The sequence below is a fragment of the Prionailurus bengalensis genome, chromosome B1 (assembly GCF_016509475.1).
Source record: "Prionailurus bengalensis isolate Pbe53 chromosome B1, Fcat_Pben_1.1_paternal_pri, whole genome shotgun sequence".
In the NCBI taxonomy this organism is placed as follows: domain Eukaryota; kingdom Metazoa; phylum Chordata; class Mammalia; order Carnivora; family Felidae; genus Prionailurus; species Prionailurus bengalensis.
Window position 1 is genome coordinate 46,723,873 of NC_057344.1, and position 19,471 is coordinate 46,743,343.

Consider the following 19,471-nt stretch of genomic DNA (forward strand, 5'->3'; position numbering starts at 1 on the left):
ATGTGAGTTGTCTTTTGAATAGTACTTTATCTTGCTAACCTGGGGAGTAAAGATGAAGAGAAACACAAAGCCTTGCTTTCTACAACGCTTATGTAAGCAGATTTCTCAAATCTAGATCAACAGATAAAAGAAGTCCAAAGCCATTGTCTAAACTTATTTCTAGTTTGTCTTCATTTATAATTAACCAGGAAGTGCCTGCACATTGCCAACAGATAAACTGTGAAAAAGGACAACTACAGATAAAATGCGGCAACTGTATTTTTGCATACTCTACTAAGAGAGCATTTGTCTATATAGCATTCATTTCAAAGATCAGGATCTGGAAAATACAGAAAACTAATGCAGTAAATCAATAAAGTTATTGCATACCTCCTGTCCCTTAACATGAAGATTAAATATTAAAAAGACTGAGTAAAATTTACTAAAAAAAATGTAATACTTGTATAATGTTGGAGGTTCCAAAAGAAACATAATCGATGCACATAAATGGACAGGTTCTCTCTCTCTCTCTCTCTTTCTCAGATAAACACACACACACCATAGGAGCTCAAAACTAGGATCTTTAATGTTAATGAAGCATCTTGATAAATGTACCATGGTCAGGAAAAATAAATTATGTTCCACTGCTGGCTTGTGTGGTCCTTGTTTTTGATTACAACAGCAACTTGAATATTTCTGCACTGTGTATAAAAAGCAATAGAGTCTACATGTGATTATGTTTAGAGTTATAGTTAACCAGGAAGGCTGCAGATATAAGACATTTTCTCTTGATAAACAGTTACTTTCAAAGAGTACATTTTTTGTTTGTTTATAAGATGCAGGTGAAGGCAGACAGATAGAAACATCATTAAGATCTGCTAATGAATCATCCTCCTATTTGCACTGGGAATAAGCGTTTGAACTCAATGCTGCATCTATGTTTGAAGAAATATAATTATTGGTTAACAAATGTGTTACATTTAGGTGGTAGGGCTGGATGAATACTAACTACGAGCAAGCACAGGGTCTGTTATATTAAAGAAAAAAAAAAGTACATCGATGGCAACATTCCATTTTCACCTAAGCAAATACACATTTATATTATGTTAAATATATTTATCAAGTCAGAGTTACCGTTTTAAAATTAACACTGTTCTTTTTCACGGATAACACATTTATTATAAAAACCGTAGAAAACAAAGAATACTCATCAACGATTCCATCATTCAGTGATAAACACTGTTTATAAACACTGCTATAATTTTGGTGTCTTTGCTATCTGTCTTATATTGTAGATGCACATCTGATTTATATGTATACACATACTCCTATTTGGAGCAGAGGGAAAGGTGTATGGACATACAGAGGCACGAATCTTTAGGTACTACCATACTGCCATTTAATTTCCACCTCCCCCAACACATTACTGACAAATATCGATCTTGCTACCAATGTCCACAATTTACAATCCTAAGTGTTTCAATGACCATGTTGAAGCACTGTAGTTAGTGGTAATAATGTCCAAACTAAAGACAACATAAGGAACAGAGACAGATAATGGTAAGCGGATTTTCACGGGCTCATGAGCACTTCCCAGTGTTCTTCCCAGGGCTCTCTCTGCTCCATTCTGAAGTCTTCGACTCCGATGGCTTGTGACATGTCATGACTTTTTTAAAAAACAACAACAAGTTTTATCTCTTTCAAGTGAAGTGTGTTTCTATTTGATTTTTCCACATCTAAATAGGTAACCCTTGCTTCTCAACTTCACTTGCTCCTTAATTATCTACACATTTAAAGCAGAGATTGTAGGGGCGCCTGGGTGGCTCAGTCGGTTAAGCGTCTGACTTCAGCTCAGGTCACGATCTCACGGTCCGTGAGTTCGAGCCCCGTGTCGGGCTCTGGGCTGATGATGGCCCAGAGCCTGGAGCCTGCTTCCGATTCTGTGTCTCCCTCTCTCTCTGACCCTCCCCCGTTCATGCTCTGCCTCTCTCTGTCTCAAAAATAAATAAACGTTAAAAAAAATTAAAATAAAATAAAAATAAAGCAGAGATTGTATTTCATCTGCCTGTTCCGGAACCAGCATAACACCTGACACATTTTAAGTACTCAGAGTATGTTAAATGTGCTCAACTGTATGCGCCAGTTCCCTGCATTAAATAAAAACTTTATTTAATATCACTCTTCTTTTTTTTCAGATGTTCTCATGTCACATATTACTCCATGGGTCAATAGTCTCTGCTGAACTCAGCAGACAGAAGTTGTTATTGCTTTGGGGGCATTTAAGTGGCTTAATAGGTTCAGTGTCTGACTCTTGATTTTGGCTCAGGTTATGATCCCAAGGTCGTGGGATCAAGCCCACATCAGGCTCTGTACTGAGGCTCCACAGTCTACTTAAGATTCTCTCTCTCCCTCTGCCCCTTTCCTCCACTCGCACTCTCTTGCTCTCTAAAATAAAATTTTAAAAAATGTTAAAAAAATAAGTTATTACTAGTTTTATTTGGGAATTTGCTGTTATTTCTGGTATTGGTTTCATTTTGGAACACCTTAGCACAATCTCTTGAGCATAGGAGATGTATTTACATATCTTTTAAAAACAAAACCTAAAAATAAAATGTTTTTAGAGAATTTAAGCCCTAAAAGAACACAGACCTCACTCTCATCAAGGACCAATAAATAGGCTAAGAAAGAAAGACAAGAAAGACAAAAGACAAAAGAAAGACAAAAGAAAGTTGGGTCTCAGTCATCATTCTCTGACTTAAATGTCTCATTTGTCTTGACCTGGACCCACAAGAGTCTAAGAGGGCAGAAAAGAGAACAAAACTCTCAGAATTATAATGTAATTTCTGAAACACACCCACATCTACTTAAAACTGTCCTAGTTCCTCTATGCTACTGCAAGAAAGCGAGGCTCCAGATTTTCTGCCCAGGAAAACACCTCACTTAGATTACATTTGCTGAAAAAGAGAGTGGCAGTACTCGACACAAGTGATAACTCACTCAAAAAAAAAAAAAAAGTGTATGTGTATACACACACACACACACACACACACACACACACACACACACATATATATGATGGAGAAATGTTGCAAGTGGGTAAAAGGATCTTATGGTTTGCATGCAACTTTTTCCTCCAGTTTCTTGCATTGTTCTGGGAAAGGGTCACCTAGAGGCTAAAACTGCAAACCAGGCAGCCTGAGTGCATCTTCTGAACAGAACACAATGCATGCCCAATGGACTCAATAATTGATTAATTAGGAGACCAGGCTGCTGCTTCAGCTTCCTCAAAAGCAGCATATTAAGCCAAATAAGGGTTCTGCCACCCATCCAGAGGAAATTCCTCTATGTAGCTAGCTCAGGGAAGCTTGTGCAAGATTTCCAGGGTACATCAAAGAGATATTTATATTAAGACAACAAAATCAGATTTGTGCAGAAAGAAGACGTGGGTCACAGGTAGGTTGCAGAGTATGTGTGTGCACGTGTGTGCACTCTCAAAGTGCCAGAAATGGGAGCCGATAAACATGGAATATTGCAGCTCCCCTTTGTCCAAGAGAAAACAGATCTGTGGGATGGAGAGACAAAGACCTTTAGAATCCTAGATATTATTACATTTATGACAGCTATTCTGAAAAGAATCAATCCCAGAATCCCACTTGTCACTGCTCCAAATCTTACTGTTCAATGTGTGTCTATGTCAACTGAAATTCCAGTTCTAGGGATGCTTGGGTGGCTCAGTCGGATAAGTGCCCAACTTTGGCTCAGGTCATGATCTCTGTCCGATTTTGGCTCAGATCATGATCTTGTGGTTCATGAGTTCCAGCCCTGCACAGAGATGTCTGTTGTCAGCACAGGGCCTGCTTTGAATCCTCTGTCCCCTGCCCTCTCTCTGCCTCTCCCCTCTCCCCTCTCCCCTGCTCACATTCTCTCTCTCAAAAATAAATAAACATTAAAAAAAAGAAATTCTGGTTCTAAAACATCTCTTAGTGATTTCACTGCATTTGGATTATGTATGATGAAAAGAAGAGTGGAAATACCAGAAACAAGTCAGAGTTCAATTAAAAATATGTTTTTTTCAGGGGATAGGGAAAGGTTGCCTGTGGGTTCAAGGAATCTTAGTGTCTGCATGTATTTCTCCCAGTTAGGCACAAATGTGATTAACCATAATCCTTCAAGATGATCAGAGAATTTTCCCACGAAGGGAGAAAACGGTATGAATTCTTGAAATAGAATCTTAGATGCTCTTTATTAATGAGGGCAGAAATAAGCAGCAATGCGACAAGAACCTGGGTGAAGGTTATAGCAGGAGCAAGCTTAGTGCTCACTGATTTATTTTCAGTCTGATACAAGTCCAGAGAGCTTTGAAGATGCTCAAAAGCATGCTAGGTTGTAGACCCAAGAACTGAGTGTGATGAGAAACTTTCTGTTCTGAGACCCACAGTCAACTTTAATGCTCAAGATCTTACAAGTATCTGGGGTGATGGAGGGAGAGGGAAGATGTGGAATCCGCACAAATCAACACAGCCACGGTGAAGTGAACACAGCCACAGGATTGAAAGGAGGCCTCTTGGTCCCCTGTTGATGGATTACTGGCATCAGTGGTGCTAATGAGAAATCAGGGTTTCCTTTAAATACTCAAAGCATGGCCAAGGACATGACTGCAATAGGTGCAAGGGAAATCCCACTCTCCCTTTCTCTATTAACTGCTAATACCCCAAACCTTTCTTTCCAATCTATTCTTACTAAAAAGGATCAGATCAAAAACCTTGAAGAAATGGGAAAAAGACATGAATAGACAATTTTCCAGAGAAGACATCCAGATGGCTAACAGACACATGAAAAGATGCTCAATGTCACTCATCATCAGGGAAATACAAATCAAAACCACAATGAGATACCACCCCACACCAGTCAGAGTGGCTAAAATGAATAACAAATCAGGAGACTATAGATGCTGATGAGGATGTGGAGAAACAGGAACCCTCTTGCACTGTTGGTGGAATGCAAACTGGTGCAGCCACTCTGGAAAACAGTGTGGAGTTTCCTTAAAAAGTTAAAAATAGAACTACCCTATAACCCAGCAATAGCACTACTAGGAATTTACCCAAGGGATATAGGAGTGCTGATGCATAGGGGCACTTGTACCCCAATGTTTACAGCAGCGCCTTCAACAATAGCCAAATTATGGAGAGAGCCTAAATGTCCATCAACTGATGAATGGATAAAGATATACATGATTTAGATATACAATGGGATACTACTTGGCAATGAGAAAGAATGAAATCACACCATTTGCAGCAACATGGATGGAACTGGAAGGTATTATGCTAAGTGAAATAAGTCAGTCAGAGAAGGACAGATATCATATATTTTCACTCACATGTGAATCTTGATAAACTTAACAAAAGACCATGGAGGGGAGGGAAGGGGAAAAAATACTTACAAACAGACAGAGAGGGAGATAAACCATAGGAGACTCTTAAATACAGAGAACAAACTGAGGGTTGATGGGGGGTGGGGGAGAGGGGAAAGTGGGTGATGGGTAGTGATGAGGGCACTTGTTGGGATGAGCACTGGGTGTTGTATGCAAGTCAATCTGACAATAAATTATATTAAAAAAACAAAGTCTTAGCCTTCCAACTTAAAAAAAAAATAATTAAAAACAAAAACAAAAATAAAAACAAACCTGGACTCCATAGAAGCCTCAGTTTCAACACAGAAGACCCTGGATTTTTGACTACGTGCTAACAATTACAAATGCCCGTGATACACTATAATTTCTAATTTTGTGGAGGGACAAATGTGGAAAGTGCCCAGGGAAACCATGGGCAGAAATGAATCTTGAAACTGGTGAGCTATATAGCTGATGGCCCAACACCTACAACAGCTTTACTGTTCTCCCCTTGTGACCTGTGGATAGGAGAGAAATGATGGGCTGCATGTGAGGCTGGGAAATGCAGACAGTCTTGGGCTATCAGCCTGATGAAGACTGGGGCTTTATTCTTTATCCTATTTCAGTTTTGCTGATACAGCTTAATTAGAATGGTAAAGCCACCTCTCCAGATTTCATTCCCTTCTCCATTCTCTTTCTTGACCCATTGGCATTCTGCAACACTTTTAGACATTTAGAAACCACTAAATGATGTCAAAGTCATGTAAGGACTGATCTGTTTTGTAAACCTCAATTGTAGAGCTTTTAAAACAGAGATGGATCACGTGAAGGAGACTCAGGAGTTGAAGACAGAATCAGAGCAGTGCTATCAACTGAGGGGTGATACCTGCCCCCACACCCTCACTCCGTGCCAGGAATATTTGGTAATGTCTGAAGACATTTTTAGTGGTCACAACTGGACGGAGGTCCTAGTGGCTTCTAGTGGGTAGAAGCCAGGGATGCTATTATACACCCTACTGTGCACAGGATAGACCCTCACAACAAAGGGTTATCTGGTCCCAAATGTCCCTGATATAGGGAGGTGAATAACTCTGACTTTCTTGGAGACAGAATTAGCAGGATGACCAGAAGATATTGTGTCCCTTCCACTAGGGATGACTTCCTGGCATGTTTCTAAGCCAGAGATAATAAACCACTCAGTGGGTGTTAACTATTCAACAAAGGACACATGTTTAGCCAGATTTAGAGTGGGACAGGGAGAAGAGGAAAACAATTCTTGGAACTAAAGATAGAGGGGAAAAAAAAGTAATTTGTAATTATGCAAAAATGTATCTTCTGTGAGCTTAGTGCATCATTAAAATGTCTTATAGGTGCTTAATGCCTCATTAAAATTAAATCTGTACCTGCCAAAAAAACAGTACTTTCCAGTAATCTTTGGAGTATGTACTAATTAAATTTAGCAAATGCTCTGAGATTAGCCAAGAAGCCAGCTAGGAGAGCAATCTGTTGATATGCTTCCTCTCTCGCCTGTTTTGATAAGTAGTCTGCGCTGTCTTGCACTTGGTAGGGTTCAGAGGAGCGCCGTTAGCCAGTGACATGTGGCTTATCAGGGAACATACACACCCTCTGGTTAAAGCCTGAGTGTAAACCTAGATGTACAACGATAGCTTGCCCAGGGAAAGACATGGGGTAAGAGAAGAATGGAAAACCTCCAAAAGAAAACATACTTTCTCCTGTTGTTCCCATCCCTTTTGTGAGAAGAGACCTGCAAAAACTCAGAAATAGGATATACTATATACAATTAATAAAATATGGGGTGCCTGGGTGGCTTAGTCGTTAAGCATCTGACTTTGGCTCAGGTCATGATCTCACGGTTTGTGAGTCTGAGTCTCACATTGGTGAGCACAAGCCCTGCTTCCCTCTCTTCTCTTTCCTCTCTCTCTCTCTCTACCTCCCTCTGCCCCTCCTGGGATTCTCTCTCCATCTGTGCCCTGGCTCACTTGCACCCCCCACCCCACTCAAATAAATAAATAAGTAAAATAAAATAATAAAATAAGGACAAAGGAAAGATGCAGTAAAAGAAAAATCTCTCCATCCCAGGACCCAGGATCTAATACTGCTTTCGTCAACACTCAGGACCCAGAAATCATATGCTTAATCTGCAGCAACGAGAGGAGGTGAGGACACCAGCACTACAGTCAATTCGTGCATCAATGTGAGATTATTGCGTTAAGATCTGCCCTATCGGTACACCTGCAAGAGTAAAATCAAGTGTAACAAGAGTACTGGGGGAGTCTCACCCAGAGGAGAGGTTACTCCTGAGGGCAGTGAGCCAGGGGACAATTCAGAGTCTCAGACTGAAAATGTAAACGGACAGCAAGAGGCTTCACGGAGACATTTCATCTCCTTGCTCTTAACTGATGTCTCAGAGTGTCTGTGATTTTCAGGGTTTTAAGTTGTAACCTGGGGAAATAAGGTCCCTGTGATATTGTGCCAGCCCTTTATATTTAGATTACAAAAGTCTCAGATAGCATTTGGAATTGAGAGCCACGAGCGCAGGGTTTCACATAAATGATACTGTTCTCGAGGTCCATCTACTTAGAGGTCCTGCAGTACTATTTCCTCAAGTGACCTTGAAACAGCAGTATTTTGCACAGGCTCTGTGAGTGGAGCCCATGAATCTGAGTCCCGGTTTCTGCTTTCCTTTTTTTCTGCCGGTGAAATGCTACGGAATATGTCCCACTGTCATAAAATATTACAAATTGGAAAATATGACTCAATCTCTAATGAAGACTAGTATTACTTTTGAAATGAAGGTTAGATGTGTTCTCACAGAGGGAAAGGTCATTAGGGCCCTGCAGGCCATCGACTTTAAGTCAGCAGCTGGCAAAGATCTCATCAGGCCCACCATCCAGTGACCTCTGCCTCCCCAAATGTTGTAGACTCCTTTTTTCTTCCTGGTTGGCAGTAAGATATGTTATACAGCCATACTCTGCTGGCCTAAAACTGAGAAGACAGTGAATGCTTTAGGAACTTTCAGCAGCTGTAAAATATCACTTAGCAGACTTTGCTTTTGTATCAAACAAGATGAATAGGAACATAGGAACAAAAAAAACCAAAAAAAATCGCACATTAGTCTATATAGGTCAGAGAAATGTCAGATGTTTGTCTCTTTGAGACACCTTCCCAATCCTAATCCATACTTGGTGAACATCTATGTTAAACAACTTATAGTTCTAGGCTTTGATTGGGCCCAAAGGCTATCCTACACGTGAAAAGAAACCAAAGAGGGGACATTCTCTTGGGTGTTAAAAGTTGCACCCAGAGAATTATTAGAGAGAACAGAGTAAAGGAGACAGAGATGAGGGGTGGGGTCAGAGAGCCAGACTGAAAGAAAAACAGGACAAAAATTCTACAAAATCGATTCCACTGGAAGTATTCCCTTGCTCACATAGAGGGACTCTGGCATATTTTAAAATCTGTCATCTGTTAAATAAGAACTGCTCGATAGATAAGAATTAAAAAAACCTGACAGTTGACAAATGTGAAAACATCTCTGAGCTTCCAGGGAGTTTAGATTTTAGAAGATACGGTTATTTAGAATCAGGGCAGAACGTGTTGTTTAACCACCTTTGACTGTAGTATTCTTTTAGGTTATCTTTTGCAGGCAGGTCTGTGATAATGGAAGATGCCAGAGATTCCTAACACAGGGCTTCTTGCTTGTGTTGAGTCACTCATGGGACCTTCATGTCATCATCTAACGCTCAGACTCCAGAGCCTGAATTAAAGCCACTCAGTCCATGGAGCATCACATCAAGAAAGAAAAAGTTAGTGTTGAGCACATGCTTATTGTGAGTTGCATTCTTCTGGGTTCATGTGAACTCTTGAAGGGCTGTGTGCTTTATTCCATAATCCTCAGTGCAGAGATACATTTTGATCAGGATATGAAAGTTTAAGGCCAGGGAGTGAATGAACCCTCCATTTTGAATAAGCAAGGAACTCTGAGAGCTAGAATGTATTTGACCTAGTTTGGGTTTCACCTCATGACACATAAAGTAGGAATAAAAGTGTAAGCTTTTATAATTGGTAGAAAACACCGTTTTCACTTTCTTTAGATTTTTCTTTTTACATTTTATGAGGGTCCATAGGAGATACCTTAGGTATTTTTCAAAAGGATAAAATGAGATAAACGCACAGAACTTTAAAAGCCAGATTTTATACAACTTAAAAGAAAAAGAGCAGTTTCCCTCCCCTACTCCTTCCTGCCTTTGAGTTTTATCTTTTAGTATTTATATCAATATTTTTTAAATAATATGCTCCTCTGGTTATCAATAAGATTTTAGATTCCAAATTTATCTATTTACTAATCACTATTGAGGATGAGGATTTAATATTACACTACCCTTCAGCAGGATTTTCCCTAATCATCCCACCAATAAATATTTCATGCTTTCGATTACATTAATACTCAAGGTTTATAGGGTTGTGACTATTTAGCATTGTCCGCATTTCAATGACTTAGTTTACTCTGATTGCTTTTCTTTTTTCCTCCTGGAGTTCGTAATTTCATTAATCTTTGATGGAGGAAATTTTTCATCTAAATCTCCAAAAACCTGTAAACCTCTCGATATATACAGATAAATGATAGAGATAAATTAGGTAACCTATAGTTTTGCTCTCTTCTTGGAGACGTGATTCCTCAATCTCCATATACTTCAGTTTCAATTATGGTTACCTGCCTTGGTAATTCACAAGAGAAAAAGGTATACTTATCATGATATCTAAAGCACCTTTCCTGAATCTGACCTATAGGAGACTTAACAAATGTTAATTAGAAAAAAAAAATCATTCACTGATTCAAACTAAATCTATTATGTGCCAGACACTATTTTCAGGCACTAAATTCTTATTCAGGGAAATTCTGAGCCTAACCCAGTCTTCACACGCATACACTGTACCTATTTTTGTTGGCTCTCGTTATCACCCTTCTCAAAGCAAAGCATCTAAGCTCCTATGCCTTATGGTTTAATCAATACGACACAAGTGTTTATTCTCATAACAAAAATATGTGCAGGAAATACAGATGAAATACCTTTTTTCACTGTTTTGGGTTAAACAGCGAATAACTGCCTTTCCTTACAGATGAGAAAGTGTGAAGTATCTTTAATTGGTATACACACAGTTCTCAGGATAAAAGCGTGAAGAAAAGGTGCCATGCGAGGATGTGCCATAGACATTTTCATTTTTTTCCTTTCCATCCTTCTCAAGACCCAGAACCCTTGTCTTGGAGACAAGACACTGGACGGTGAGGGCCGGTAGTGACAGCCGGGCCCAAATTAGAAACATAATAAAGGGACATCATCTATCATGTTGCACACTCGTTGGCTGGTGCATGGGGACTAAAGAGCAGGGTCAGCAAGACCCACAGTTCAAAACGCGGCTCTTGAATAATATCAGAGGGCGAGCGTCTCTTGCAAGCATCCTCATTACCAGGCAGGGATGAAGAAACCCTCTCTTAGGAAACAGAGCACACCATGTTTTTACCCCTTTGATTTTAATCCGTGAACAATCCCAATCAGCTCCAAGAGACACCCATGCCAACCGAGTAGACTGAACTGTGTTCAGGTATTACCACCACGTGTTTATTGCACCATCAGGGTGTCATATACGGATACTGTCCAGCCCCAGACTAACCCAGACCATTTAGAGAGGCCTATGAAAATGTGAATTCTTATCCCATCCGTCCCTGAAACGGGTTCATCACCCCCAGCTCCGTCTCCATTTTATAGAGGGATTGTAAAGGTAATTGTCAAGATACTCCACAGTGCCTTGAAGACTTTAGATGGAAAGGAGAAGAGAACTAGACAGAGATTAATTTATTCTATGCACCTGGGAAGCTTGGCCTCCACATGACATCCAAATAAGACAGTATTTTCTATTGATGTAACCACTGAACCTGAGTTGAGCTAAAGTATACTTGTGACTCAGTCACCAAGAAAAGGTGGGATGATTAAAAAAAAAAAAAAAAAGACAAAAGAGGTAAAGCTCTTCGGAGCACAAATCTGTCTATGGACTTAACATATAAACAATGTGTACTCCTAAACTGGGAACCACTTTAGGAAATTGGCGATTGGCTCTCCACTTGGAAAACTAACAGCAATTAATTACACTACGTGCTTGGGCATATGATCATACTGCAATCCAACTTTCTAGGTTTCCAACATTTCTTCTCGGTTGAATTAGAGGAGGATTTATTAGCATTTTCTCCATCAGAAGTCAGAATGAGTGCAAGGACAGACCTCAGGCAGAAATGAAGAACTGTTCCCACGTGGGAACGTACCTGTGACACTGACTTGTGATTTACTGACTGTCAGTAAACATAGCAATGGTTATTTTGCATGGTACCGGAGTTACATGTATCTGCTAAGCATGCAGGAATGCAGTTTCCAAAATTTTCGCATAGGCAAGATACACAAAGACCTCATGAGGACAGGAGGGAAGGATATGCTTCTAGAGGACCCAGTGGGAATTTCCACACCAGTAGGCATTTCCTTGGCAGATGAACTCCCTCATTGGGGATGAGAGATCCAGGAGAAGATTCTTTAGTGTCACCTGTCCCATGAAGCAGTCTGTGCACAGGTCTTTACCTAAACCAATGGTTACACTGGGGGCAATTTTGCCCATCACTCAGCTGGGGCATTGGGCAATGTCTGGAGCCATTTCTGATTGACACAAGTGAGGCAGGTTAGGGATTCTATGGACATCAAATGGGTGAAGCCCAGGGATGCCAGTAAACTTCCTACAATTCACAGGCCAGCTCCTGTGATAAGGGCCCCAAATGTCAACACTGCCTGATCTAAATCCAAAGAATGTATCCTCTACTTATTTAATTCTAGGTCATTCACCATCTCCTTTGTGACGGATGCTCAGTTACTAAAAATGATTCCTTGTAGGTATCAAACCTATTGTTAGACTCTGTTTGCTTTATCCCCCCCTCCATGAAATTGATTTACACAAATGAGTACAGAACAAATCAATAGCTCCTGCATAATGCCGGGCAAGTGCCATATAGAACTGGGCAGGAGGTAATCAGAACTCTAAATGATTAGGAAAAATATAATCACTACGTAGTTTTGCCTTCACCACTATACCTCCTCTCAGCCCAAAATAAGATCTTCCAAGATTTCTACTTTGTTTCTAAATATAGCTTCCTCCCCTACATCCACCGTAGTAATTTTACTTGTTTTATTTCTGTGAGGGTGTGAATTACACATCTCCTCTTCAGTGCACCTCAGTGAGTCTGCGAGAGGCCAGGCAGAGACCATAATCTTCTTCTGCCTTGATGAGGAGGAAAACACTACAAACATAACTCTTTTCCTTTCTCCATTCCATATGATTTTTGATCTTCCATTTCTACATACATAACAATCTTATTGTATATGTGTCTTTTATTGTCAGCCAGCTCAAATCCTTTTGTGAAAGTAGGCAGGGCATAAATTACAAATAAATAAATGCCACACAGAAGAACCCTTTACTACATGCATCGTGTGCTATTTATAGCAGGTTTCACATAGCCTTCATCAATGAACTGCCACCAGTCAGTGTTGTTAAAATGATTTCTTACAACTAAGGAGCATTATCATGTTTTCCAAGCAGGCAAGGCAATGAGTTATTGTAACTTCTGTTCAACTTCTTATTAAGAGCTGAACTGCCTCAGAGCCAGAACCAGTTTCCTGGGTAGGTGAGTAGATCTTGGATGAATGACAGGAAAAGCAGAAGACAGACACTTAAGGGGTTAAGATCAACTGTACATGCCTTTCAAAGTCAAGATTTTGTTGTGTACAGATGTGCTGTGTGACAGCAATCCAAGGAATCACTCTACAGGTTTATCACCGAAACCCAAAGGAAATGCTTGGATGCAAATACTTAATACGAGACCTCTGAGCTGGGGCAGAGATGGGAGTCAGGAGGGAAAATGCAGGGTACATTCTCCTCACAACAGGACGGGGATGATGGTGCTAAAGGGTAGTGGGGACGGGGGGGGGGGGGGGGGGGGGGGGGGGGGGGAGGGGCGGGTAGGGGTAAGGAGAAGAAGAAAACCCTAATGGACCCTTCTAAGAACTCTGTATCTGTCCTGGGTAACTTTGTAGAAAAATCAGAGAGGAAAAAAAACCCAAAAACCAAAACCAAACCCACCATAAGAACTGTTCCTTTTATTTGCGTTACAAATGCCCAGCCAGCCCTTTAAAATCAATATGCACCATCACATCATCTATTTTTCTTCCCCTGCATCAGTGTTTGTAACCTTTCAGAACTAAATAACTTGTCTCTCTGTACCCTGGAACTCAGTATACTTCTTCTAATGCTCTTAATTCTATCAAACAGATCCATTTAGGTCACCCTGGGCCCAGGAAATGAATTCACACAGCTCTAACAGGAGCTATCTAGTCAGGGCCAGAGGACATGGTGATGCAAATCTGTCTCATTTGAGCGCTCCCATTAGTGGGGATGTGTTTGCTCCAGCATTTCATTTCTGTAACCTTTGTTACTCCTTTGCGCACTGCCTTGTTTCGTTTACGGTTTAACACAGAAGCAAAAATGTGCTAGCTTCTTGGTTCTTAGGGAAGAGCACCATGATAGCTTGCCTTGACTGTATGGAAATTCTACGTGATTCTGGGGAAAGGCACAATGAGTTTATAAACCACTTTTCAAACAATTTTGCCTTTATGCTTTACCAACAACCAAGGGATATAGGTATTATTATCTGGACTGAGATTCAGAAACCTTAAGATAGTATAGGTTAATGAGTAGTCCAGTTAAAATTCAAAGGTCAGTTGTTTCTTTGGTTTTACTAAAACAAAACAGAACAAAACAAAAAAACCCAACTGTGTTCTTCTCTGTAAACTCTCATGGGTGACTGGTTTGGACCATTTCTGGGCTCTGATCTGGTTTCTTGCCAAGATTCTTCTACCTTCCGCATGACCATTCGTGGCTCCATGGACTCTGGCCTGCAGGTAAGTGACTTTCTGCCTCATGCCTAACCCAGGCTCTGTGATGCCACACTGTGCCTGAATCCCACTGATGTGGGTCTCCGTGTGGGATGTTTGTGTTGGACTAGAGAAATTGCGTATCTGGGGGTGCCCATGTGGCTCAGTCGGTTAAGCGTCCGACTTCGGCTCGGGTCATAATCTCGCGGTTCGTGGGTTGAAGCCCCACGTCAGGCTCTGTGCTGACAGCTCAGAGCCTGGAGCCTGCTTCGGATTCTGTGTCTCCCTCGCTTTCTGCCCCTCCCCCATTCGTGTGCACGCGTGTGCGCACGCGCGCTCTCTCTCTCTCTCAAAAAGAAACATTAAAAAAATTAAAAAATTTAAAAAAAGAAGAAAAAGAAACTGCAGATCTAGTCATTCTGACCAGATATTTTAGAGGCTGCACCTGGGATCCAAACAGAGAATGATTATTTCTTTATTCCACAGAACAAAGAGAGGTTAAAAGAAATTGCTCAATATGGGACTAGAAGGTATACATACCCCTAAAATTATCCACTGTGGTTTAGAAAAAGTGTTTATAAATCAGGAACAGGCGGGACACAGAGGCCCACCTGCAAGGAAGCAGTTAGGTTTTGAATCTGGTGGCAAGTTAACAAGAAGGTCAGAGACCACCGATTTACCTAAACACAGTGGAGCTGTGATCCTAACATGTCACATGCTAAATCTTATCCCCAGGGGAGCACAGGACCTCAAGAGCAGGAACTATCTGGGGCAGCGTGGCTGCAGGCTCTGCTGTCCGAGGAAGGCAGAGAGCCTTTCAGAACAGACCCCAGGCCCACTGACTCGGTGAGAATTACCTGAGACCTAGACTTGCGGATCTGCAAGTCGTACTAGAGAACCAACTTCCCTTCTGGAAGGATGGAGTGGATTATTAAAAGCAGAGTCCAAACAGAGGAGGTGGAAACCTATCGGCAGGCAGTCTGTGGTGATGTGGGCTGTCAAGGGGTAGTTTGGGACTAGGAAAGGGGCCCTAAAGACACCATGTCAGCAGCTGAGAGACAGAGGACTTTGGAACTGGCTGGACCACACCCCCCCTGGTGGCGAGGGAGGGAATGAACCTAACCACTGGGAGGAGCAGACCAGCCCTGTGAGGTGTGATGTTGCATGGACCACGTGCCCTGTCCTGCAGTGGACAAGACAGTGAAAAGAGGCACCAGCCCTGACCTCAGGAATGGGATCTTCAGAGAACTCCATTTCCCCTCTTACCTGTGAATGCAGCAGCCACAGCAGCACAGGGACGAGGCCCTAGCTGGTAGAAAATTCTCTCATCCCCTTGGATTAGAGGGGACCCGTACCAGAGGACAATTACATGGATTTGAGGTCAAATGACCCTCAGCCTTCAGGGATCCCAGGCCTCCTTCCTCAACTTTCTAATCATGGTGGTCACTGTGTTCACAAGGAAGACATGTCTGTGTCATCCTGTATAACAGGCCCAGTAAAAGGACCTCGGTTTTCAGTTCCAGGCCACGGAGGGAATCAACACCACAGGAAAGAGATCCATTCTCCAAATAATGCAGGATTTCCTCACTCACATCTTGACAAGGAAGCATGAGTGGACAAAGGACTGAATTTCACCCTGGACAGGAGAAATGGAAAACTCCATTCTCCAGGGGCAGATCCAGGGGCAGCAGGGTTACAGATTTGCCACTGGCCCCATCTCACACATGCACATATCAGAGTAAACACTTTGGTTCTGGCTGCTTCTTGGTCTTATGTGTGAGAAGGCCCTGGCTGCTCTGTGGGAACACAGCCAATGTCTGTGCCTACATCTGGAAATTGTGGCAGGGCTGAGCCTGACAGGGTGTGAGTGAGGCCAGGCACATAGGCACATGCAGAGTGCACATGCCTTTACGGACCCCAGTTAGAATTCCTCTTTTCCTTAAAGTATTGGATAAGTGATGCATAGGAATTATTGTTTGGCTAATATAAGATCATAATAAATATGAAATGTCATGTTAAAACACATCCTAGAGAAAGGGCAAGGCTGATGGAACACGGATCCCAAAACTCTAGGACCACTGTAAATAATCCATATACATAATCACAGAAGGTCGACCCTAAGGGTCACCACGGTCAATATCCTCATATTTCAAGCATGGAACCAAGGCACTGGAAGGCAAAATACATTGCCTGAGGGCTCTAAGCAGAATGAGAGGAAGTTCTTTCTTCACCTACTTTGTTCAGACTAACCTGCTGTGGAAGTAAACACCTTGGGAACTTTTGTGCTTCAAGAAACTGTAATTCCCCTAGTCCATGCATGTGTTGGAGGGACCAAGACACAAGAGGCTTGCCACTTGCTAATCAGAGGGAACTGGGTCAACACCAAGAGTGGACAGGTGCAGCCACCCAGCAGAGCTGACTTTGCGTAAATCGTCAGGCCTCTCTGGACCTCATTCCACCTTCCATAAGATGAGGCGGTATGGTGAAATGATCTCGAAGACTCCTTCCAGCTCAAATCATTCCAGGTTTCCACAAAGCAGAGGTCACAGACTCTCATCCAGACGAACTGCTTTCCTTCACAGGAAATCGCTGTGCACACAGACACCAGCATACTGTCTTAAATCCCTGAGACCCACAATTACGCCCCTGGGTGAAGCCTACCTTTTTTTTTTTTTTTTCATTTTTTTTTCATTTTTTTTCTCTTAATGAAATCTATTTTTTTTCAATATATGAAATTTATTGTCAAATTGGTTTCCATACAACACCCAGTGCTCATCCCAACAGGTGCCCTCCTCAATACCCATCACACACCCTCCCCTCCCTCCCACCCCCCATCAACCCTCAGTTTGTTCTCAGTTTTTAAGAGTCTCTTATGCTTTGGCTCTCTCCCACTCTAACCTGTTTTTTTTTTTCCTTCCCCTCCCCCATGGGTTTCTGTTAAGTTTCCCAGGATCCACATAAGAGTGAAACCATATGGTATCTGTCTTTGTATGGCTTATTTCACTTAGCATCACACTCTCCAGTTCCATCCACGTTGCTACAAAGGGCCATATTTTGTTCTTTCTCATTGCCATGTAGTACTCCATTGTGTATATAAACCACAATTTCTTTACCCATTCATCAGTTTATGGACATTTAGGCTCTTGCCATAATTTAAGCCTACCTTATATTAGGGAGGAAGTTTGCAAACTTATGGCAGATTTCTATCCCCTAGATAGATTTCTATCTAGGCAGATTTCTATCTGGCAGATTTCTATCCCCCTAGATAGATTTCTATCTAGCAGGGGAGAGCGAGAAATTGGATTAGATGGTGCAGTCCTAAAATTCTAGCAAGAATACCAGGAAATTACGTAAGACAAGAATTTGCAGTGTGGCCCCTCGAGAGAGAGAGCCAGACCACTGTCAAACACTCTTAACTGCCATAATATTCCCGGCTGGACAATACAGAAACAGAAAAAAGACATCACTGTTTCTTGTGTGCTAACATGACTTAGCTTTGCCTTATCCTCTGCTCCAGGTATAACCAGTTTGGACAACTCAAGTCAGTGTCAAAGGAACACTAACTATCTATGAAGTAAGTCTTATTTTCTTAGATTAGGGCCACTCACAATGTGTATGAGTGACTACTAATCCCCGATCATACACTGACATACAAAGCAACTGAAAGTATGGGGCACCTGGGTGGCTCAGTTGGTTAAGCATCCGACTTTGGCTCAGGTCATGAGCTCACGGTTTGTGGGTTCGAGCAGCATCGGGCTCTGTGCTGACAACTTGGAGCCTAGAGACTGCTTCGAATTCTGTGTCTTCCTCTCTCTTCCCCTTCCTTGCTCACACTCTCTCTCTCAAAAATAATCAAACATTAAAAAAAAATTAACAAAGCAACTGCAAGTAAGGGAAAAATAAAATCTGCAAATCAAAAAACATAAGAGTGTCTATATACGGTCCAAGTTGCTGAAATAAAATCTTTACCACCAAATCCATTTTCATAAAAAAGCATTTCCTGTGTGAAGTAGGGCAAGTCCAGTATAAAAAGTTCAGAGTTCATCTATTGTCAGGGAAGCACTTTATTAAACTTATTTCATTGGATTAATCAATTTTAGCCCAGAAAATAACAGACCAAATTAAAGCCTTTCCACATATAAATATCCATTACATGTTTTTTATTTTTTAATTTTTTTTACATTTATTCATTTTTGAGAGACAGGAGAGACATAGTGCAAGCAGGGGAGGGGCAGAGAGAGAGGGAGACACAGAATCTGAAGCAGGTTCCAGGCTCCGAGCTGTCGGCACAGAGCCCAATGTGGGCCTTGAACTCATGAACTGTGAGATCATGACCTGAGCTGAAGTCGGACGCTTAACTGACTGAATCATCCAGGTGCCCCACCAAGGTTACCCGGTAAGAAAAAATTCTAAATAAATCATTCAATTTTATTTTATTTTATTTTTTTTTTTTTAAATTTTTTTTTCAACGTTTATTTATTTTTGGGACAGAGAGAGACAGAGCATGAACGGGGGAGGGGCAGAGAGAGAGGGAGACACAGAATCGGAAACAGGCTCCAGGCTCTGAGCCATCAGCCCAGAGCCCGACGCGGGGCTCGAACTCAAGGACCGCGAGATCGTGACCTGGCTGAAGTCGGACGCTTAACCGACTGCGCCACCCAGGCGCCCCAATCATTCAATTTTAAAAAGGAAATGAAAAGGAAAACAAACAAAAAAGCTTATGATTACCCCAAAAGACAACACAACTCAGTCCAGGCATCGTATGATTACCTTTTATAATGATCTCAACACTTTTACAACTCAGAGGGGAACTAGCTGAAGACTGTGATAAATGGACAATCCATTAGTGCACAGAGGTCAAAGCTGTGTTCTAGAATTTGTATTCACTTTTGTGAAACTAAAGCATTCCCTTTTCTAATTATGGGAAGAATGAACAACTCAAAATGTAGGAAAGTGCTCGTGTTCAAGTAGCTTTCTACTCTTTGATTTAAAACAACAGAAAACACTGCTGCCATTATTTAGTAGGAAAAAAAATGGTTCGCTATTGAAAGGGTGCTGGGAGTTTGGGAGAAAAATGGCAAACACAAAAGGCACAGGTTAGAAGCTCTGGATGGAA

At 41.5% G+C, this 19,471-nt stretch overlaps 1 protein-coding gene across 9 annotated transcripts in view; it reads right to left on the reverse strand.

Moving 5' to 3' along the window:
- Positions 1-19,471, reverse strand: part of UNC5D (unc-5 netrin receptor D) — a 552,225-nt gene that overhangs the window by 152,938 nt on the left and 379,816 nt on the right. The window lies entirely within an intron of this gene.